Source organism: Eptatretus burgeri, chromosome 8 (assembly GCF_056783735.1).
Source record: "Eptatretus burgeri isolate ZD-2024b chromosome 8, Ebu_testis_v1, whole genome shotgun sequence".
Classification (NCBI taxonomy): Eukaryota; Metazoa; Chordata; class Myxini; order Myxiniformes; family Myxinidae; genus Eptatretus; species Eptatretus burgeri.
Window position 1 is genome coordinate 40437296 of NC_140968.1, and position 16608 is coordinate 40453903.

The following is a 16608-nucleotide window of genomic DNA, read 5'->3' on the forward strand; positions in this document are numbered from 1 at the left end:
GCCACAGCCACACGTGTGGAGATCGTGGTCCGAGGGAGGAGCCTGAGTGGAGAAGGGCAGAGTCCAGAGGGCGAGGGTGAAGCAGTGGGTGGGACCAGGCAGCAGCGGTTCGTCGAGGTGAGACGTGGGAGGAGTCAAGTAGCAGGAACACTCCGTGTGAAGAACACCCACACCGAACACACACACTTCTCAATTCTCCCCCTACACAGAGTATTTCTCCGTGTTTTATAGAGCTCAGGGGAGGGGCCATGCCGAATCCAACGTCATTGCCCGAGTCGGGCGTTCCAACTAGCTCCGACCCCCCACGTGGCCCACCAGCCTGGGCTGGGTTTCGGGTAGACGCTGGTGCAGCCCGCCCACCTTACTGTGTGACTCGCTGCACATGTCTGGTTTTGGGTAGATGCTGGTGCAGCCCGCCCACCTTACTGCGTGACTCGCTGCACATGTCTGGTTTTGGGGAGGCGTTGGTGCACGGTTATGGTAGACGAGACGAGACGAGGGGGAAAGCGAGGCAGAAGGCACTGTGGATCGTCACGCTGTGGTAAACGAGACGAGGGGCAAGCGAGGCAGATTTACCTCAGAAAAGAAAAGGTGAGAATGAAATAAGAAGGGAAAAATTATTTGATAACCTAACTGTTAGCCCATCACAACGCACTCTCTTGTCTTCCCACTAAACAAAAGGAAAGGGTCTATCTACACGTATATTCATGGCATAACTGTCTGGGACACCTATCTGTTGTATGCATGCGGTTCCGAGAACCGCAACAATATTATTTCAATCACAAATAAAATCAAAATGCAAAAATGGTGAAAAAACAAAAAAATTTGAAACAAATTATTTGGTGGAAATCCATAACCAAGCGGCATGGCCACGTGGGCTTAAATAACACAGGTGTTTGATTAGAGTGCAAAGTTTGTTCGATTATCGAGTTCAAAATAAACATTTAATATTAGATGAATGACGGTTATTTAATTTAATTTTCAGAACATAATGTGTATTGTATGTAAATTTTAAGATTCAATGAGGTTCAGTAAATTGATTACTCAGGTTAATTGGGTGGCTTGCATATTCTGTCTGTGTTAACCTAAAGTAGTATATTATCAACATTGCTATGCAGTATTTGAACAAAATTGTGCACGGTAATACGATATTGAACATTTTATAATTTTTGTACAATATTCCACACTGACTACGTATAGGACTACCACTATTTTTTAAGAGCCCCAAATTTCCCACGTTCATCTGGGGTCATGTCTGGTGTTTGCTTAATGGTTAGGGTGGTGGGCTTGGGATCGTAGAATCCTGAGTTCAAATCCCACTCGGCTGTTGAATCAACCAGTCAACCAGGTGGGGTTGACTCTCCCTGTCATCCTTCCAATGTCGGTAAAATGAGTGCCAGCTTGCTGGTATCCTGTGGCAGAGTGGCGACCCGTCTTGGATTGTACCCAATAGCCAAGGAGACTGCTTAGGCAGCACCAACGTTCTGCACAGAGTATGGTCCCGATGGATGGATGGATCTGGGGTCAGTCTGGGTAAAATTTTGACGCAAGTCCTTATGTTCACCAGGCTTGATTTTGGACCTAAGCTGATTTGAAGAACAATTTGTTCAGGATGTCGGTCACCTACTCTTCATGAAAGACTCCACGGAATCTTACAAATGTTAGAATATGGGACACCTAGCTTAATGTCCATATGAAGGATCGTGCACTTTGTGATGCAGCTCCCTGCTTGTGAAGCACCAATCCAACAGTTTATATTCTTGTCGGTAATAGAACCCAGATGAGACAACTCAAACGTAAGTGCATTCAAAGCACTATCCTATTGGACTGCACCAAATTCCATGCCAATTGCATTATATACCAACACACAGATATGTCATGGTGTATGAGATGAGTGAAACCACGTTCGATTGAAAAGTGTTGCAGAGGCATGGACCCTGATTATTGTGCAGCGAATGACTAATTTAAGTTCTCCCACCTTCAATAACTGTATCCCCATTGGCTAATTTGTGTTCTCTCACACTACTGCTCCAATGGTGTGAAACGAGAGGTTCCCAAGCTAAAAATTTTTACAAGGATTTTAAGAACTATCAACAGGTATACAAAATATGACACAACAATGATAAATAAATAACTCTGACAAGACACACAGTGAACCTGGATATTCTCTGAATTCAAATTACTGCTGCAGGTTAGGACAGACAGACAGATTTGCAAAATATCTTTAAGTGTGAAGGGAAACGTTTATAAAAAGAACAACAATAAGGACGGACATGAGGTTTGCAATGACGGGACATGCAACTTGCTGTCCCACATGTAGATTCTCATCAGGCAGTTTGAGGACTTGGGCTGGCTGGTGCTCAGAAGGTTCTGGGCAGATTGTATCACACCAGCGGCCTGTCCACTGATTTTACGCTCTTCTCTCTCTCTTTTGTGCCCCTTGCATAATATGAACCCACAGACCTCTCGTGCCCCCTTTTAAAAAAAAGTCTCACTTCTTCCGTGATGGTTTGTCTGCACCTATGGTGGACAGTTTCACCAACTCTGTGCTGGGTGAGCAAGGCTCAATTAACTTGGTGGAATGGAGACTTGGGCTTGGATCGGAGGGTAGGGAGGGGGTTACAGTCATAAAAAGGGAGATGGGGGAGATGAGTTGACACAGGATTACAGGACAGACCTGCATCTTTAAATGAATGGCAGGTAGCCTTCCGTGCTTCATGACGAAGCCACCGCTCCACCATGACAGGGCCAATAGCACAGAAACTATTGGGTTGGTTTTATATCATGGAGTACAGTAGTACTCCATATAGAGGGATGATACAGGAAAAAAAATGGCCACCCATTCAAATGTGTACATAATTATACACTTATAAACTACTATAGCATGAAGTCATAAGCATTTAGTAGCCATACCTTTTATTCTTGAGCATTTTCTGAACTACCAAGATGCCAGAATACATTGCTAAAGTACCACATCGGGAGATTGCTAAAACACCAATTTGTACTTTTTCTTCTTCTTCTTCTCCTCTCAAAACAATATAAAACTGTAGCCCAACCTAACTCAATAACTGCTGAAGCTATGATGGTAATTCTAATGCGAGGAAGTTACTTTGTCTCTGGGCTAGTGCACGCAACCCAAAATTAAAAAAAAAAATCGAACATTAATCGTTTTATTAGGAAAAAAAAATGAACGTAAATGTGGACTCAACCAGACCAGGCCAGGATTGTGGGAGGGGAGAAGATGGACAGTACCGTTCTAAAGTGATGCATATTCAAACCATTCCTCAGATCAACTGAAACAATTATTAAAACAATTTAATAACGTACCATGGATGGATTTCATCTATACCAAAAATAACAAAATATATCAAACATTCAGCATTTTCTGACTTTAAAACATTGCAGAAACAAGAAAAAAAAACATTAAAAAAGGAAAAACACATGAGGAATTAAATCTCAAAACAAAAAAACAACCATACAAGGTAAGAATGACACCGCGTTACGATGCCACAACATGACACCACAATCCTCTTATGGATTACCATCATGCTATATTTTGGCATTTTTCTTTTGTTGTGGCATTGTGATGGAACAACGTTAAAAGATATTGTGATACTAAACCATAAGAGGATTGTGGTGACATATTGTGGCATCATAATGTGGTGTCATTCTTCTTCATCTTCTTCCTCATCCATCACAATCCCACAACAAAAGTAAAATGTCGAAAGATGTCATGATGGTAATCCATAAGAGGATTGTGGTGTCATATTGTGACATAATGTGTTGTCATTCCAACCTTGTTTGGTTGGTTTTTTTGAGATTTCATCCCTCTGTTTTAACATTTTCTTTAAATGTTTTTTTTTCTTGTTTCAGCAATCTTTTAAAAATAATAAAATGCTTAATGTTTTATATTTTTTGCTATTTTGGTGTGGATTAAATTTATCTATGTTATTAAATTCAGCTTATTGTACATTCCACCCCAATCCTGGCTTTTGGTGCAGTCCACCATGTGGATCACCACACATGCAAAACGATGTGATTATCGTTAAAAAAAAAACCTTAATGTTCAAAATATTTTGTTATTTTGGGATGGATTAAATTCATCGACATTATGAAATTGTTTTAATACTTGTTTCAGTTGATTTTGGGGATGGTTTGGATATGCATCACTTTTGGAATCCATCCATTGGGACCATACTTTGTGCAGAGCGTTGGTGCTGCCTAAGCAGTCTCCTGGGCTATTCGGCACAATCCTGGTTGGGTTGCCACTCTGGCACTCATTTTGCCGAATTCAGAAGGATGACGAGCAGAGTCAGCCCCACCTGGTATTCATTCAACAGTAAAGCAGGATTTGAACTCAGGATCCCAGGATCCCAAGCCCACCACTCTAGCAATTTCTCTCTTTCTCTTTCTCTTTCTCTTTCTCTTTCTCTTTCTCTCTCTCGTGCAGCCTGTGGCTGCTGGCCTACATCATTGGTTGGGACGCGGCTATGCCACTGACGCAGCGTCCCCCTTATCAGTACACTGGTGCTCATTTTGCCGACCTCAGAAGGATGACAGGCTGAGTCAACCTCCTGGTGTATTTTAATTCAGTGGCCAATGGGGCTTGAACTCAGGACCCTAGGATCCCAAGCCGCCACCCTAACCACTTAGCCAACACCGGGCTGGCCATTACACTAACACCAGGCATATGCTTTTGGAATGGCACTGTCTATTTTTCCCCTGACCACGATTCTTGCCTGGTTTGGTTGAGTCCACATTTACATTTGATTTCTTTTCCTCATAGAATAATTCATGTTTTATGTGTTTTTAAATTTTGGGCTTCATGCACTAGCCCAGGGAGAAAGTAACTTCCTCACGTTGGAATCACCATCATAGTTTCAGCAGTTATTGAAGAAGGTTGGGCTACAGTTTAACATTCTCTCGAGGGGAAGAAGAAGAAGAAGAAGAAGTACAAATTGGCGATTTTGCGATCTCCCGATGTAGTACTTTATGTATGTATTCTGGTATCTTTTTTAGACTAAGTACAAAAATGTTCGAGAATAAAAGTTATGGCTTTTAAAGTCTTATGACTTCACTCTCTTTAGGAGTTTATGAGCGTATTGTTGGATACACATTTGAAAGGGGAGGGATTTTTTTCCCTGTATCAACCCTCTATATGGAGTACTACTATACTCCATGATGTATATACATATATAAATATATATATATATATATATATATATATATATATATATATATATATATATATATATATATATATATATATATATATATTGTTATGTTTGTGGGGTAGATGGAGGAATTCATAGGAAAGAGAGGATTGTATAGAGTTGCTTGGCCTGTGGACGTGGAGGAGACATCTCGATGTAATTAAGTAGGGAAAGTGTGAGCTGGACACACCCCGGAGGAGGAGTTTGACATCAAAGAATGGTTGGTTGGGCAGTAATCGTGAGAGATTGGGAGCGCACGTATGAAGTCAGTGTGAAGAGGGGTTGAGTGTGGAGTAAAGGACGCACGCAGTTGAGAGATGATAACATAGCTAGGAGATGGCGTGAAAGATCAGGGCACGATGAAATGGCCTTCCTTCGATGCATGAAGAAGACGGCACCATTATGATATTCGTGCTGAGGCAATTTTGGCTCGCGTGGTGAAGCAAGACGCTGGCCTTTAGCTCCTGGTTGTGTCATGAGGAATGTACCCCGAGCCTCATGTATGTAACCGAAGGGGTCGGCAGCCATTCTGAAAAGCAGCATGTCGGTGAGGATGATCGATGCATGAGAAAGCTGCGTGGGGGGGAGGGGGGGTCTCTGAGCCTTGGTGTTGAATCCCACTCTCGAATTGCCTGATGTAGGTTTGTCCTGTTCTGAGAGAGCGGCTGAGCGCCATTTTTGAGGGCGCGTTTGCACGTGCACCACAAAGCGCCTCGATTCCACGTTCCATAAAGACCATCTCTGGCACACAGCTAAGCGCCGGGATAAAGGAGGGATTTTTCTTTTATTTTTCTGTTCCCTTGTTTGTATTTAAGTCTCTGTGTAGAGGTGCCTCAATTAGATTTAGATTTAGTTTCCCTCATGTTTTTCGTTCATTCTTATAACCTGAATTATTGTCATTGTACATATTTGATTACTGCAATTACATTATTATTTGTTCTATTTCATTTGCTTGTGTCCGTGTATCTGTTGTGGGTCGAGTACAACCTGTGTGCCTCCGTCCTTGGGGAGAGGGGCTCAGCTTGGATTGTGCCTTAGTGTTTGAGTGATGTTGGGAATTGAACTTGTTTCATTGAAAGATTTATTTTCCATATTCAGAATCAAAATTAACAGACAACGGTTCATCAGCATCTACGAGCTTACATTGAGACTAATGAGTGGTCACACAATCCTGTACGACATTAAATAAGGAAATTGGCTATTTGGCCCATCATTGACACATTGCGTTCTTGAGTAAATTTTTACTGTGGGTGGAAAACGCCCATTTCTGGCCTCAGACCTCTCTTTTTTTTCTGGGCGTTTCCTCCCCTCACTCTTTCTTCCTCCAAGTGTCCCTGTATTGTGTTCCTCTAACCTGTTGTTGATGTTTCCCTCCTTTCCAGTGTGTTCACTTGTAATAATCTGATCTGATTGGGTGAGCAAACTTGTTAATATATAAAGCTCTTTCTAACCACTTCCTGACTTACTGACTCACTGATGTAAATGTTTAGTATTTTCTGGGTGAATGAGAAAGTTGAAATTTGGCACACCGATGTGACTCGAAGCTACGATTCCAGAAAATTCTTTGCAAAACTATCCATAAACAAAAGTCACCGTCGTTTCTCATCCGGGAGATTGGCAGAGCTTGGATTGTGCTGAAACTTCCTCAGCCGGGAGAAGAGCAGAACTTTTGACTGCACATAAATGAAGAGCTCATACTCCTCACTCATCTTCATTTAATTGATATACTCATCTGCTTGCAGAATGCAGGCACTGTGTGTGTGTGTGTGTGTGTGTGTGTGTGTGTGTGTGTGTGTGTGTGTGCGTGCGTGCGTGCGTGCGTGCGTGCGTGCGTGCGTGCGCGCGCGTGCGTGCGTGCGTGCACGCATTTTCAAGGCTGACCTCATGATCTCATTGGAAAACTTTAATTTTGGAATGCTGGATCTGCCCCATGACAGCCCAAGGAGCATGAGCTTCTGTTTTGATATTACAGTATTTGGTGTCACCATTTCGGTAAATAAGGATCATTATGGCTTTTTCTTCGCAACTCTGCTGCATTGTCCTCACTTGCAATGGTCTTAATAAGCCATTAAACAATGCTTTGCAATTATAATCCTTGTCATTTTGTTGAGACTTGTTGGTTATGCTTTTACAATCCTGGACTATCCAAATGACAGTACTGTATTATCAAAAGAATCGTGGCATCCTTATCAAGCAAACTTCATTTTCCTATTTCGATCCATTTAGTTATGTGGTGTGTTTAATTTCCTTTTCATTAATTATTTATTTTAATTTGGTCATTACTTTGGTTACCGTTGTACCCATTTTAGTCCGGATCTATCTTCGCAAGGTTACCCTCCAGCGTTTTCGGAAGTAGATGTAAGACATCGCCTCATTTTCTTCGTTGCTCCAATTGTGATGTGACGTGGTCTTTAATTTCTATTTATGCCTCCGGTGATGAAGTCGCCGGTGCCATTATGTTTTCGGGTCGTCCATCCATCTGTATGTACGGATGGACGGACAAATTTCCTCTGCTTTCTCTGCAACCGCTTATCCGATTGACACTAAATTTTCACCATAGATGTGACTTCACATGAGCCTGGTGTTGGCGCAGTGGTTAGGGCAGCGGCTTGGGATCCAAAAGGTCCTGAGTTCAAGCCCCGTTGGGCCACTGAATTAATACACCAGGGGGTTGACTCAGCCTGTCATCCTTCCGAGGTCGGCGAAATGAGTACCAGTGAACTGGGCCGGTGTATACCCTGGTTAAAATAGGTGTACCATATCCCTGTGTCGTAAGAGGTGACCAGGGTTGCGTCAGGAAGGGCATCCGGCGTAAAACATGTGCCAAATCACGATGCGGATCATACGCATGATCCGCTGTGGTGACCCCTAACGGGAGCAGCCGAAAGAAGAAGAAGAAGATGTGACTTCACATGCAGAATTTTTTTAATGATAATTTTGATGTCATAGGTCACGTGGGGTGACAGTCATGTTGGAAAAACAGAAAAACATTTGACCTCTGTTTCTCCTAAACCACACCATGAACATTTTTTTTTTTTAACTTGGCCATCTGGCAACTACTCTGCATGGGGGAATAAGGGTGATTTGACTATGACGTCTTTAGTGAAGTGGTATCCCGGTCAAAATTCGATACGAAGAATGCTGCATCAGTATGAAAATTTATGAGATTCATTTAGGGATAGATTGTTTGACGGAAAAATGTTTATGACGTCATCAGTCGTGGTTTGGCAGCCACATTTTTTTTTATTTTTTTTTATGGAACAAAATATTCTTCTCCAAAACTGCTTTGAAGATCGAAGTGAAATTGCACATAAATGATCAACGAGTCATGTTGAATATAGTTTGATAACTATGACACACACTGCTTGCAGTCTGGCAGCCATCTTGGATTTACCCAAAAACCTTCAAAAATCTTCTTCTCCAGAACGGCTGGACAGATCAAGGGGAAACTTCACACACCTATTCATCTTGCCTTGGTGATGCGACGGTGATAAAAAAAATTGATGTCATGTGGTGGCCATATTGAATTGAAGAAAAATATTAAATAACACTGGTCTACAAAAATAGTTTTTTTTTTCTTGCATGGACTTATTGGAAACTGTTTTTGGCTAATTTTGGCTGCTGAATCCAAATCTGAGCTCAGATTTGCTCTTTCACATCAAGTTTTTGTGCTATCTGTATGCTCCATATTCATGGATTTTTTTTTTTACAAAAGTTGACCATCCAGTCTGGCAATCTTGGTGGGGATAAAACAGCAAAAGCTTGATTATTCCGAGTACCCTTAACTGTAAACAGCCCCTATGGTAAATAGCCTGCCATGAGCAAAGTGGAGTTATTGTCTGATTCTCTTAGAAGAATCAACGTATGCATCAGTAGTTTACGTCGATGACGTATTTGTGATTTGCAGCTGTGAAGACTACCTAATCTGCTGTTAAGACTCTACCTAATCTCGCGAGACGCGAGCATTACTGTATTACGCGATTCTCAGTGGGCGGGCACAGGTGACTCAGTGGGGTTGTTTATACCGGTACCTGGTACCTCACACTGTAAGCTCGCTATGTCTACACCTTCAAAGAGAAGAAAGTGCTGTAATGACCCAGATATCTTCTGCTGTATCTGTGGATGCTTCACTTTCGCACCTCAAAGACGCAACATCACTACATTCGTCAAGAGAGTGTACCGTGTCTACTTTAAAGTACCGCTTGGAGACCAGGACAAAAACTGGGTCCCTCATAAAGTATGCACGACTTGTGTCGAATCTCTGAGATCATGGTCTCAAGGAAAGAATGCTAAGCTCAAGTTTGGTGTGCCGATGGTTTGGAGAGAACCAAAAAACCACCTAGATGACTGCTACTTCTGCCTTGTAAATGTCAAAGGATTCAATAAGAAAAACAAGCAATACATGAAATACCCGAGCATACCCTCTGCTATACGGCCAGTTCCTCATTGTGCCGAAATACCTGTACCTGTTTTTACCGAGCTCGCAGAGATTGATGAGGAAGCACTTACTTCATCCACATCTTTATCCGATGATGATGATGAAGAAGCAGATGCAGAGTACAAGCCATTGGATTCGTTTCTTGATCAACCTTCTCTGTATAGTCAGCCTGAATTGAATGATCTGATCTGAGATTTGAATTTGAATTTGCCAAAACAATCTGCCGAGTTGTTGGCTTCCAGACTGCAAGAGAAAAACCTTCTCAAACCCGGCACAAGTATCTCATTTTATCGCAACAGAGAGGCAGAACAGAACTGAGGAAGTACTTCCACTCTGATGACCAACTCGAAAACTGCAATGATGTTGAAGGGCTTCTTCTCGCTATGGGATTGCCTGCGTATCACTCAAGTGAGTGGAGACTCTTTATTGACAGTTCGAAAAGAAGTTTGAAATGTGTTTTACTTCACAATGGGAACATCTATGGATCCATCCCTATAGTACAGTCAGTGACCCTGAAGGAGAAGTATGCAAACATCAAGGTTGTACTTGAACGATTGAAGTACCATGATTATGAATGGTTGATCTGTGTGGATTTGAAAATTGTGAACTTCCTTTTGGGGCAACAAGGAGGTTACACCAAATAACCTTGTTTCCTATGCTACTGGGACAGTAGGGCTAAGGAGGAGCACTGGGTGAGAAAGGAATGGCCATCAAGGAATAGTTTGATACCTGGTGACAAGAACATCATTAATGAACCACTGGTTGATCGGAAAAATATCATCCTTCCACCATTGCACATCAAACTCGGTCTGATGAAGCAGTTTGTTAAAGCTCTTGATCACACTGGAGACTGCTTTGGCTACATATGTTCAAACTTTCCGAGTCTTAGCGACGAGAAGAAAAAAGCAGGGATATTCGACGGACCTCAGATCAGAACATTACTCAAGGACCCACACTTTGTTACGACGATGACCGCCGTCGAAGCTCGAGCGTGGAATGCATTCACTGATGTGGTGCAGAATTTTCTTGGGAACAAGAAAGATGACAACTACCGATAGATTGTGGAGGAGCCGCTCCTTCGTCTGCGAGCGCTGGGGTGCAGAATGAGCATCAAGGTGCACTACTTGCACAGTCACCTGGGCGAGTTTCCGGATAACCTTGGAGATGTAAGCGAGGAACAGGGTGAACGTTTCCATCAAGACATTAAAGTGATGGAAGAACGTTATCAAGGTCGTTGGGACTCAAATATGATGGCAGATTACTGCTGGAGTTTGATGAGGGATGTCCCAGATGCTGTACATAAGAGATTGTCCACAAAGAGGAAGTTTACTATGTTGTAATACGATTACACCTGTGCCTTTGGATACTTACGCTTTCAAGTACCGGTACTTATTTTATTATATTCGCATAATTTTGCATTTATTGCTGCAGTCTGAATGTCGTGAAAAGTCACAAAACTCAGAAAAATGCTTTGAGCTTGAGTGATGCCTTGTATTTAAGTGATGTACACCATGTTAAGGGGAACTTTTTCCACCTATATATTTAACTTAGTTTCGTGAAATTTGTAAACTTTTCATACATTAAAAATATCGAGAAAATGTGTAAAAATATGTGTAACCAAGCATGGATTATATGTTATTGTATGATTAAACATTGTAATTGAAGTAGGTACTTTTCATTGTTAACATTTTTGCATCTATCGATCTTCTAATGCAACAGTGTTTTTCAACTTCGAGTGTAAAATTGCTGTTTTCTCAAAAATAATGATTTTTCATAGTTCAAAAACCTGATGTGATAGGCAAAAACTAATGACAGATTTGGATTCAGCACCCTAAAGTTAGCTAGGATCCATTGAAAAACCCCATGCAAGAGAAATCGTGTTGACCAGTGTAATGTTTTCTCTGGAACCGCTTAACCAATTGAAGCAAAATTTATAAAATATCATCTGGCTATTCTTCTTCTTATTGCATCTGGCAGCTTAGCTGCTCGGGTAACTATCATTTCTTGGAAGCATGACTGCGTTGCTGATGCAGTGTCCCTCTACCAGTACACACTGGTACTTATTTCACCAACCTTGGAAGGATGACAAGCTGAGTCAACCCCCTGGTGTATTATTTCAGTGGCCAACAGGGCTTGAACTCAGGACCCTAGGATCCCAAGCCACCACCCAAACCACTAAGCCAATACCAAGCTCATCAAGCTATTGATGCATGTCGTTTGTAAATGATGACATTAGTGGTCTCATGGTGTGGCAGCCATATTGGATCGAAAAACAAACCTTATCCGATCAAAACGAAACTTCACACGTGATCCTCCACCAAATCATGGGCAGAGTACAAATTCTCATTGCCTTAGCTCACGTGTTGGCAGCCATCTTAGTTTGAAAACTGAAAATTAAAAAACCCTTTTTCTCCAAAACCGCTTTACCGATCGATGTGAATCGTATTGCTTTGTGTGGAGCAAGGGCAGTGGATCACAACTGCAAAGCTTCACATCGATCGCTACAGTTGTTTCCTAAATGTAATTTTATTATATTTCCCTTGAAACCAATGTGGCTGCCACACCACGTGATGGATGACATCATTTTAAAGGCATTTGTATGTAGCAAGGGGAGTGGGTCATACCTGCAAAGTGTAGTATTAGTAGGTTAAACGGTTTCAGAGAAATAATTGTTTAATTATTTCCCTAAAACCAATGTGGCTGCCACATTATGTGGCTGACAAGACCATTGTTAAATAAAATATTTTCAGCAACAGTGGTGGATCATCATTGTAAAGTCTCACATCGAAAGGCTAAACGGTTTCAGAGAAATTTATTATTTTTGAATACGCTCAACTCGGCATGAGGAATATTGGTTGAAAAGTTCAACATCATCGGCCACGTGGTCTCGCAGCCATGTTGGACAAAAAAAACCTTATCCAATGTGAAGCTCCAAAGACATGATTGGCCACCCATTCTGAATTAAATTTGATTAGGAGGACGTGGTGGGTCAGGCATCCGATCAAAGCGGCATTGTATCGAAGCGAGTTGGCATGTTTTTTATTTTTATTTTTTTTCACCATAGAAATTTCATGAAATTTTCACCATATATGCAACTACTACTGTAGAATGTGTTAGTGATATCTATGACATCATAGGTCACGTGCTGTGGCAGCCATGTTGGAAAAAAAGGAAAAACTTTAGACCTCTGTATCTCCGAAACCGCTCCATTGAAAAAATTGAAACTTGGCACATATGCAGTACTCTCCATTTGAAATGAGGATGATTATTATTATTATTTTTTTAATCTATGCCACCGAATGTGAAAGAGGTTATGTTTTCATCCCTTTCTGTCTGTTTGTTTGTTTGTTTTACAGGATATCTCAAAAAGTTGTGGACGGATTCGGATGAAATTTTCTGGACAGGTTGGGTGTGTGTGACAAGGACGAACTGATTCGATTTTGGTGAAGATCGAAATCCCGATCTGGATACGAGAATTATTTAATTCAAAAGTGATTCTTCACCATTGAGAGATTGGGCCAGAAACGATATATAATCTCAAAAATGTATTGGGCATGATATGTTCTCGTGGATCAGGCATTGCGTGGCGAAGGTACGCGCTCTACCGAATGCCCTTCTAGTTGATGATGTCATACGTGGCTTCGTTACGTCATAATTGCATATGTCAAACGCTTTATCCAATCAACATGCAAAAAATTTTGAGGGTCATCTTGGGCTAAATTGGAATTGGCAAAAAAGTTGATGACATCATCAGTCACATGATTGGGGAGCCTTATTGTTTTTAACATAAAACATTCAAAAATCTTATTTGTAACGGTTGAACAGATCAAATCGAAACTTTACAGGTGTGATCGCCAATCCATGAGGAACAAAAAGTTCTCCACCTTTGACGTCATAGGTCACATGGTTTGGCAGCTCTGAGTTTTTGAAGAATAAACATTTTACAATCTTCTTCTTCGGAAAGGCTTGACAAATTGAGGGCAAACTTCACAAACATGTTCCCCAAGCCTTGAGTATACCAGGGTGTTCACAAATAATTAATAGGTCACATGGTCTGGCAGCCATATTGGTTTGAATGAAATTCTTTAAAAAAAAAATCTTTCTCTTGAACCGCTTCATCAATCGATGTGAAATGACAGTTATGATCTCGTAGACATGTGGAATGTTTGTTTTAAATTTGAACCTGATTGGACGCTTGGTCTGGCAGCCAGAATTATTTCATACTTTAAATTTGGGCTCAGGAATTTTGATCAAACTTGGTACAAATATGTACAATTAATTAATAATGTGGGTGGAGGCATAATATTATTATCTGGTGTTGTCGTGACGTCAAATTGTCATTCTACTTTTTTTAACCTTAATCTAAGGCTCGTAGAGGAGCCTGTACTCTGTTGCAGGACAAAGACTTTCACATTAATTACAAGTGCATTCGTCGACAATGGGCAAATCGACATCGCACATTGGATTTTAACCTGGGATCCCAGGAGCATGAGCCAGGGGTCCAGATAGCAACACCAACGGTCTTGATTGCAGTACACATGTTCGTCCATACATGAATGCTGTTATGTGCATTGTGCAGCCATGCAGCCGTTTTTACGACGAACTTGCAATTCTCACCAAGTACTCAGTGTGGGTTTTGTGCCCCTTTCCTCGGATCATGTAGACCCACAGACCTCATGATCAGACCCCCTGGGGCACCTTGTCGAGGACGTCGTTCCTCCATGCCGAGGCGCCTAATATGGGTCCGAAAGCCACTTTCCTCGCTCTAATCGATTGCTATCTGCACACCGCTGTGCGAAACGCACCAAATGCCATCTAAATGGCATGGTCTTCCCCAGGAGCTGGTGTGTTATTAGCCCTGCCCTGGACACGTATGGACACACACGGGTGGACTGCGTGCGCACGTCCCGAAATCTTACAACAGTAGCTTGACCATTCATTTATTAATTCATTAATTCCTTCTTGGGGCAACCATAAATTCGGACATACTCATGTAAAGTCAGGGCCTCCTCCTCCTCCTGCTCCTCCTCCTCCTCCTCACGCTCCTCCTCCTCACGCTCCTCCTCGCTGCCGGGTCGCTATCATTTTGTTGGGGCGTGACTATGCCGTTGTTGTGCCCCTCCACCAATACACGAGTACTCATTTCGCCGACCTCGGAAGGATGACAGGCTGAGTCAACCCCACCTAGTGTTAATTGAGCAGCCAACAGGGCTCGAGCTCGGGAGCACAAGTCAGCCACCCCAACCATTTAGCCAACACCGGGCAAGTCAGGGTAGTGATAGGTTCCCAAGTCAGAATCCGACCCACTCTAACTTTGTTGTTTGAATGAAACACTCAGAGAGAGAAAAAGACCCCAGGATTTTTAAATATCCATGTATATAATTATGATAATTAACATAAATAATCACTATTGTAAAAAGATATGTTCATATATTATATTTTTACATAAATAGTTAAATACCTTTGTGTGTCTTGGACTGTTGTGGGTATCTTAACGTCTGTATACCTTTTTGTACGACGTGTGTGTGTGTGTGTGTGTGTGTGTGTGTGTGTGTGTGTGTGTGTGTGTGTGTGTGTGTGTGTGTGTGTGTGTGTGTGTGTGTGTGTGTGTGTGTGTGTGTGTGTGTGTGTGTCCGTCCGTCCGAGATCATTCCAGGCTCCTGCACACTTACTGTCATTCGTCCTGACTGTCTAATCGAATTACCATTTAACCACAAATCATTGTTTGAAGAATACATATGTGGTGGTGGTGGTGTGGATGTGGATGCTTGAACAAGCAAGGTGTCTGTGCGAAGACGTCTCGCATCGACCGAGGTCATGGTGGGAGGGGGGTTGTTGGCACTGCTTGATTGACGAAGGAGGCGCCTCGAGGAACCCTGCAGGGACCGGGGATGACTGAAGGCGTTTCATCCGGGCGGCAGCGACCGTTAGCGCGCCGGCGCTTTGCCAGGCATATTAAGCAGTCGGGCTCATTACCCGCACCCTCCGCACACCCGCACCTGTGCTGACAAAACCCGGCACGCGCACGTTTTCGCGCCAAAACAAGGATCCGAGGCCGTTTGAGGAAGCGTCCTTCCCTCAGTATTAAATAACGCGGAGGCAGAGAGGGAGGCATTGCCCGGTTTTAATAAATAAATCGCCGGTTCGTTCTGATATGGGATTAACGATTTTACCGGCATTGCTGCTGAAGACGGAGTTCGCGGGGAAGGAGTTCAGGCAGCTGCGCGATGTAATTAAAATGGCGGGAACGCTCGGTGTCCAATTTCAAAATAAATAAATAACGCCTGGTCTGCCGTGTACCTTATTTAATTTTCATGACAGTTCGTTGGCTCTGCCCCCTGACAGTCCCCTCCCCCCCCCCTTTTGTAATCGATTGCCACGTGGCTGCTCGTCCCGCGGGAGATAACGTCAAACGGTCCACGTGGTCCCAGCGCCGGGATCGAGTTCGCGCCATTTAGCCGCAGCTGGGCGTTTCGGCTCCACCATCGTTAATATGTTAATATGTTAATATGTTAATATATTAATATATTAATATATACATATATACATACACACATATATATATATATATATATATATATATATATATATATATATATATATATATATATATATACATATACATTCACATATATATATATATATATATATATATATATATATATATATATATATATATTCACATACACATACACATACACATATATATACACATACACATATATACACATACATATATATATATATATATATATATATATATATATATATATATATATATACATTCACATTCATATATATATATATATATATATATATATATATATATATATATATATATATATATATATATATATATATATATATATATATATACACACATACACATACACATACACATATATATATATATATATATATATATATATATATATATATATATATATATATATATAC

At 41.6% G+C, this 16608-nt stretch overlaps 1 protein-coding gene across 5 annotated transcripts in view; it reads left to right on the forward strand.

The window, feature by feature from the left end:
• LOC147021593 (protein CBFA2T1-like) overlaps positions 1-16608 on the forward strand; it is a 269262-nt gene that overhangs the window by 164706 nt on the left and 87948 nt on the right. The window lies entirely within an intron of this gene.